Source organism: Scomber scombrus, chromosome 6 (genome assembly GCF_963691925.1).
Source record: "Scomber scombrus chromosome 6, fScoSco1.1, whole genome shotgun sequence".
NCBI classification, from domain to species: Eukaryota; Metazoa; Chordata; class Actinopteri; order Scombriformes; family Scombridae; genus Scomber; species Scomber scombrus.
In genome coordinates, this window is record NC_084975.1 from 20170947 (window position 1) to 20179151 (window position 8205).

Here is an 8205-nt window from a genome sequence, read left to right on the forward strand (position 1 = left end):
GAAATGCTAAAAAACTGTTATTTTGAAATGGGCACAGTTAAGTGAACAGAAAGCAGCAATTTGATAGTTTTCACATTGAAACATTTTTCATAAAATGCTCATTATGGATGTCATACTATCATTTAAGTTGTTTACTGGTGACATTTGAATATGAAAATATCTTGGCTATATAATTTGTTTGGGACTTCTGCATGTTGTTGGATCATTTGAATTCCCCTGCGGCTGCAGCTTTGAACCGGGTGACCCAGTTGTCACATTGTGTTCTGAGCACATAGACTCTGGTCACACTGGTAAGGCGTCCCAGAGGAGAGTGGTATGTGTATTTGTGTTTCTGTGAATCATAACCGCTGTTTTGTGTTCAGTGAGGTGTGTCAAACCGGATTACCTGCATGAACGGGGACCTGAAAGGACTTTGTTTTTAAAGACTGTCCTTTGGGGTGAGGTAGTAGGTTGTATAGTTTTAGGGTCATACCCTTCCTGTCAGATAACTATACAACTTACTGTCTTTCCTGAAGTGGCTGTAATGTCATCGGGTGCCACTGTGTGAGCTTTTGGATCTGGATCAACATTGGAAAATTCACTTTACCCACTGCCTGTAATGACTTTAGTTGCAGCATTTGATAATGGTGGGTCATTTTACCTGTATTTGCTTCACATCTTATGATTTTTATTGTTGCAGTCTATGACTTACTGGTCAATAAACAAGTTCTTTATCATAAGTGTGTGTTTTGATTCTTTTTGTACCAAACAATCGGAAAAGTTTTCCTTGTGTCTCACCAAACATTGTATAAGAATCTTACACAAACCTAATTGCTATCCTCTTTCCTCAGGTCATATTTGAAATGTTGTATTTTATTAATTAATTAATTTTTCTTTTACAGTTTTCTCCTTTATGATCGTCATGATTTTTAGGATATTTTTTAACTAATTGTCTCAATGAAATGCTTAATCCCAAATTAAAACTAGATTTACAGAGTCAGTTTTTCTATGTTGCTCTAAAAATCATGTGTATTAATCATTAAAAATGTGAGAAAGAATTAAAATGTTTTAATTTTATTATAAGGAAATGTACAGTGTTCATTGGTCACTCCATTATATTATTCTCCACTACAGGTCTCACCAAAGTCTGCCTCTTAGTAGGACCTTTCTGATGTTCGTACGGGGTGAGGTAGTAGGTTGTGTGGTTTCAGGGTAGTGATTTTGCCCAATCAGGAGATAACTATACAACCTACTGCCTTCCCTGAAGGGCAGCAATACTTCACCATGCAGACAGCAGAGGGTGTCATGTGTTCAGCATCAGAACAACCAGAATCTACAAACCAAACCAGGTCAGCTGTCTGGTCCTGAGCCTTCAGGTCTTCTCCTGACTGGAATGTAGACATCCACAATCATAGCAGCAGAGAGGACCAGCAGGTAACGTCTATACTGTACACTCTGAGATGTATCTTTGATGTTCTGCTTCAAACAGTAATAAAGAATAAGAAGATGAATCAGTTTGTGTTTGGTGTTTCAGTTCTTTGATTTGTTTTCACATCACATATATGGCATTGCAGTGTTTCAAACTTTGAGGCTATTTGCAATTGAATGACTGCACTGGTGCTAAATGATCTCCAATGGTCTATTATTCCTTTGATGAAGTTAACATATAGCGTATATTGTTGTACTGCAAAAAAGTACTTGACACCAACCACTCAAACAGTCAACCATCCTATTTGGAATAAACCCACATTTTTGTTGTTTAATGGCTAGGAAATGCATTAAAGAATTAAAAAGCTGAAAACCCTGAGTTGACTGCTGCTATCCAGTCCAGAGGCCCCGACGTGTACTAAAACCCCGGAGCAGAGCAGATGGAAAGAAGAGCCATGGCACAATCTCACCTCATGGGCTACAGCATGATTCATACGGCAACAGATGATGGTTACAGTATTCCCTCTCTCTCTCTCTCCAGCCAACAACACACATAAATACACGCACACAGAGATATATGTCGAGGTGAGTGCCAGTCGGTATCAGGCCAACTTGGGCATCAGACAAGCCTCACTGTCTGAGACTCTAGCTCCGTATCTTATATCAATGTCAGACTTGGGGTTGTCATTCACAGTCAAAGCCTAAACTCACCCCTCTATCTTCAGCTTTGTGATAGAGCTAACTGCCAGTTAATATGCATTTTACTTAAAATGTGCATGCAATACCACATTTAGATTGTACAGTATGCACCTGTACTGCCTTAGTTTGTTAATATTTTGTACTTCACTTTGTATATCAATGTTTCAGACATATTAGTCATGCCAAACGTGTTGAGCTACTTACACATTCAACAAATGTCAGTGACACAATGGCAAGGATTATGTGACACTTCATCTCTGAAATAGCACAACAGAGAGCTGTAGCATTGCAGTACGGGGGAAAAAAGTATACTACTCTTCTGTATCCCATGTGTCTAGACCACTGTGCCTAGACCAAACTCTCACTGTTTAAGCGACCTTGGGTATCTTGAAAGGCGCTATATAAATCGAAGTTATTATTATTATTATTATTATTATTATTATTACTGTTGGGTGTATTTGTATGTGGGCTGCACCCACTGTGTAGCCTTCCCCCGCCAGCCACCATATTGAATTGATTTGAGCCTTGGCCCCGGTGATAGAGCAAAGTGAGCTGAATACTAAGACTGATGAGACAATAGCTCTGTGTGCATCCTGTCTCTGGGGTTGCATCTGTAAAGGCCATCCTCCACCCCTCATCTCCTCCTGCCCCACTGCTTTCCCAAAAAAATAGCAAAAAGCTTTGATATCCACCCTAGGATATGCTTTTTTCCCATGCAATAAGGGACTAATGAAAAGCTTTTGAGACTCAGTCTGTAACACATGAGTCAGAATTCAATAATAAACTGTTGTTTTATCCAAAGTTGCCAGGAATTAGAAAAGACAAACACTCACAGCACTGCTTTTTCTGAGCTTTCATATGATGTCATGGCTGTATAAATGGAATAGTGTTATTGATCAAATGTAAGTGGATAGGATTGAAGGCTGTGTGTGGGCAGGCCCCTCAAATAAACCACAGAGCAGCATGCATTTGCTGAAATGAAGAAAAGCTATGCATCTAAACATATTCTGTCTCATTAATCTGTGCCAAGGTGAATTATAAAATACAATATTAATTATGAAATGCAGGTCAAAATAAATAATGGATGGTTTCCATAATGATGATACTGATATTTATTCTATATCCATATTTAGATTTCACAAACTATTCACAAACTATTTTGATCAAATTAATAACCGATATAACTTCAATAACAACAGTTAGAAGCCCTCACCCACTAATAGATATGGTGAAAGCGCCACCTAGTGGATACTTATTACATAGTCTTATATACGTTGTTGCACCTTTTTTTTTGTTACCAAAATGTCATTATGTTTCTGAATATTGTAATGCTACTGTCTCCTCTTATTTTTGTCAACTCTGTATTTATGACATTTATTGCATGTCTCTGTACACTCCTTTCTTGAATTTTAGGTTCCTCTTTCTTTGTTTATCTATTTTTTTTCCTATTAAAGATTTTGTTTTGTTTTTTATTTATCTAAATCAAGGGTCTAAGGATAGAGAATATGTTGTAAAAACTGTGAAGACATTTTAGGCAAATTTGTTAATTTGGTATAAATAAAAAAAGTATATTAATGTATGTAGAATATAAAGTAATTGATCAAACGTGTATTTTGTTGTTGGTATTAAACACAATTGTTCATAGTGTATAGTATCATTAGGCTGCTTATTGAATGAAAATAAATCAAAAATGACTGTGTCATAAGCCACCGCAGGTGAAGAAATTGCAATCATCAGTTTGTCAGCAGCAGGTGGCAGCAGAGGTTTACCTTCTGTTACACCCTCATTTTGACCCAGTTGCTGTACAGTTAAGTACTAACCAATGTCAAAAGAAGTACATACTAGCCCCCCAAAAACCTCTAACTTATTACTTAATGACTCCTTGAAATAATGATTACCTTCACAAAGTGGTGTGATTGAAAAGTTTGATTTAACTAAATTGTAGGACTAAATGTAATTCACTATCCATGTGCATGCATGTAGGCATATAAACACATAACAGTATCATAAACACTGGCATATTCATATTTGCCTTCTTGCTGATCCCAGAGAAGTTTTAAGCAAGAGTTTCAGGCAAAGTTGAACAGTTGAGACAGAGAGTCTTCTCCTCAGATGTAATTTAAGGATGGATGCAAACCATAAATTACTTCATCAAGTTTTTGCTTCTTCATAGTCTGTTTTATTACAGCTCGGTTCAGTTCAGGGACAGACATGTTGTAAGCAAATGGGGCAGTTGTCATTATATTATCTTGATTTGGAAAGCATTCTGAGACTCTCCTTTATTGAGAAACCAGCTGTTATCCAGACAGACTGTCTTAACCGTAGCCCATTACTGTGGACTTTCTGCTCTCTTGAGTCGTGTTGCAACGAGCCGTATCTTCTGAGTCTAATGTTTCTCCATGTCCTCTTCACGTGGAGAAATCACCAGCTGCCTGGTCAGGACTGTGGAGGATCTCAGTGCACTGTAGCTGACATCTGTGTGGGTGTGTTTGAGCATCATCTATCACTACTGGATTATGCATTGTGTGATTTAAGGTACATTTAATGAAGACCTGGCCTGTTTCTGCCTGATCCTCTGAGAGCTGTTAGAACTAGCTCTACTGCAGTGGTTCAAGATAATTATGTGTAATTTTGAGAGACTTGTACTTTGCTTGTACTGTACACTACTTCCCATTCCATGCTAGGCCTACTTTATACTTCTGTTCCGTTACACTCCAAAAGCAAATATTGTACTTTGTATTATATTTATTTCAGAGCAATAATGGATTGAAATTTTACATTAGAACACCAAATCAAATATGATCCATAGCTATAGATGAATCAATTTAGCAGTGTAGTAAGTCCCAAATCAGAGTCCACTTCCTGCCTTTTCTGCAGTTTTAAATAATCTCAACGGTTTTAGTTGTCATTCATTTTTGATTGTTTTACTAAGCTGCTACTTCCCATGGACTGTAAAAAATAAATAAAAAAATAGCAGTAGCCTTGAGATTGTATTTTGACCGTTGCCAGATTGGATTTTTGGAGCCAGACGTGACCATACTCGGATGAGAGACAGGAGCTGAACCTAACGCTAGCTGCTATCTTTGTTATCCCTGTGTATTTTCTGTCAATGGTTGTGATCATGCTCATGCTAATGCTAATTTTGTACTTACCCGAAAAAACATTATTTTAGTACAACCAAAAGTTGAGCAAAAGACAGCTCCAGCTCAAACGCCTATATTAAAGTGCTGCTTAAGTGATCAATTAAAGGACAAGTTAATTATAAATGAATACTTTTATAATGTGGTATTTCTACTTAATTAAAGGACCTGTATACTTCTTTCATCACTGTGTCAGTACATCAAGGTCATGAGGGTCCACTGTGGTCCCAGAGCCCACAAAGAACATCCAGTAACTGCTACTAGGCCTTGAGTCAGCCTGTGGAGAGACGCCCTCATTGATTTGCCAAAGACATGGACAGAATGTGATAGGGAGGTGGGACGAGGACTGGGATGGGGAAACAAGAGCACACAAAGATGCAATCGGTGAACGAGGTTGCACACTCAGCATCTGGCATGAACTGGGAAAGCAGAGCCGCTTCATTAATGGGCAGTTTATTGCAACAGTTTAACTGGAAACCACCACAACTTGGCCTTGTGTCAGTATGGAACACGATGTTTTCTCCAGCTGCCATTTGATTCTCCTGAAAAGTGTATAGGTTTTCTTATGCACAATTAGCAGATAACTATGCACTGATGCACATGCCATAAACCATAGCATGTACACTAGTGCACTGGAAAATGAAGGAAAAAAGAAAGATGTTCCATTTTCTCAGATTTGACAGACTGTGTGATCAACGAAAGTCTTGCTGAGTCCTCCAGTCCTGTAGATTTCTGAATGTTTTACAGTTCTACATGACAGGGCTTGTATATAAAAATGCTCATGAATAGCTGTTGATTGTTGTTTTTCAGCAGAAGAACAACAATCAAGGTTTTTCCAAAATCTGAACAGTTTCCCTCATTTCATCCCCTCAAACTCCAGTCTTCCCCCCCAAACTCCCCTTGGTGACACTGTTACTGCAGAGGAACTAGCAAGATAATCATGCACATAAAATGTTATTGTCTAATGTTAGTCCAAGAAAACTGCATGCTGTGCATTTACATCAGTAAATCTCTATACATAGAGTGACTGATCCACTGAACATTTGTCTATTCCAATATATTTTGCACTGTTATGCATTGTCCTGTATAGAGAGTACTATCAGTGGTGTAAAGTAACTAAAAAACATTTAATCAAGTACTGGGTAGGTTAGGTACAGGTATTTGAATATTTCCTTTTTTTGAAACTAGTTTTTACTTTTTTGCACTACATTTCATTGAATGCATGCATTATGCATTATGCATAGTTTATGCTTTGTGACCAGAATTGCATGCCATTAACTGAGTGGAAATGACAGAAAGAGAAAGGGGGGGCACACTTGGATGACCTGGGGAGGGTCATGTGAGGACAGTGCATGCAAATGTAGCCACGCTGGATTCATTCACTTTAGGATCTTTGTATCTGATTATCACACTGTAATCGATTATCAGTCCTGAATTTGAAGCACCTAAGTTAGCAGCTTCTCTGTGATTAGTATTTGTATTTGCGAAGCATTCATAAGCATGCACCCTGCACGTTTAGAGGAAGAGTCTGTTTCCGGTCTCTGTTGCTGTCACCATGGTTAGGGGGCGTCCTTCTCAAGCAAACTTTCAGCGCTGTTTTCTATTCGCTGAGACTATAGGTGTGTCAGGGGGTGTGGGTCTTCTCTCCGCCAGCTGTCAGTCATGAGGTCACTTCCTGCGGGTGTGAGCTGAGCTCCATGGCTCTGCTTTGTATGGACGTGGTGGGGGATTTTTGACAGCGGCAGCGCTGTGGGGAAACAAACAAGGACGTGCTTGGGGGTCGGGGACTATTTTTTCCCTCCTCGTTCCTCTCTCAATCTTGCACCGACCTTTTTCCATACCGGCGAGATTTTGGGCGATATGGTGGCTTCGGACTGGGCAGTCTATTATAAGGTAGATGTCTTAATTTGGCCTTTTATCCAAGAAGTGCACCCCCTCTGCAGCAGCTGAGACATTTTTTGTATGGGAATGTTGCTCAGTGCACAGAGATGGTTGCAGCCTAGAAACAGCGCTTGACATCCACTATAATTTATTTTATTAGAATTTGTTTACTTTAGCTACTCCCAAAACCTGCACATGATCGTTTGTATGCAGCTGTAGCACATTCAAACATTATTCTAGGATTATAGGGCCATTGTTATTATATGGAGGCAGGCTAATCTGATTTCAGTTTACACGCCTGCGCAGCAAAAGTGCCGCTTGCTCATCAATAGGCAACATTGCATTGTGATGCAAGCTATTCTTTAGTGAGCTATGCACTCAACACAAAGGCTATTTATGGCCTTGTGGAACGTCCTATTACTCTAAATAGCGGTTTAGAATAAACTGTTGATTGCTTATTAGTGTTTTTTATTTTTTATTTTTTTCTGAAGGCCTCTGCTCAACATGTGTGATACACCTGTAACAGTGTCAATAATGTCAAAAGGTCTATACCTTCAGGCTTACATAAACTGTAAACCTTAAGCTGAAACAATGGAGACATCATGGTTGCTAGAAACACCTACTGTGCAATAGCTGCATGAGGTCTTTTGAGTGTAAACATAGTTTTTAAAGTGTACCTAGCTTCTTATCAGAGATGGAGATATTCTTGTTAAATTATCTTACTGGTCTATGGTTACTGGTTGAAGATACATTTTAAATTTGTGTATATTTTTGGACATTGTGAGAAGAAATTATGGGAGAAAGAGAAAGGGGATGACATGCAACAAGCATCACCTGCTGGACTTCACCATAGGAAGGTGCAATTACATGGTCAGTTAATGTAGCGATTACATGGTCAGAGTGTTAGACCTCTGGGCCCCTGGGACAGGTTCAAGATATTGCCTGAAAGTCAGAAGTAGCAATCCTTGCTTATATATTTACTGCTATTGCAGTACAAACTTCTTACTGTGAGGTGTTGAAGTGATGCATGAATAAAGTAGTTAATATTTAGCTGTAGGTGCTGTGAAGTAACTTCTAA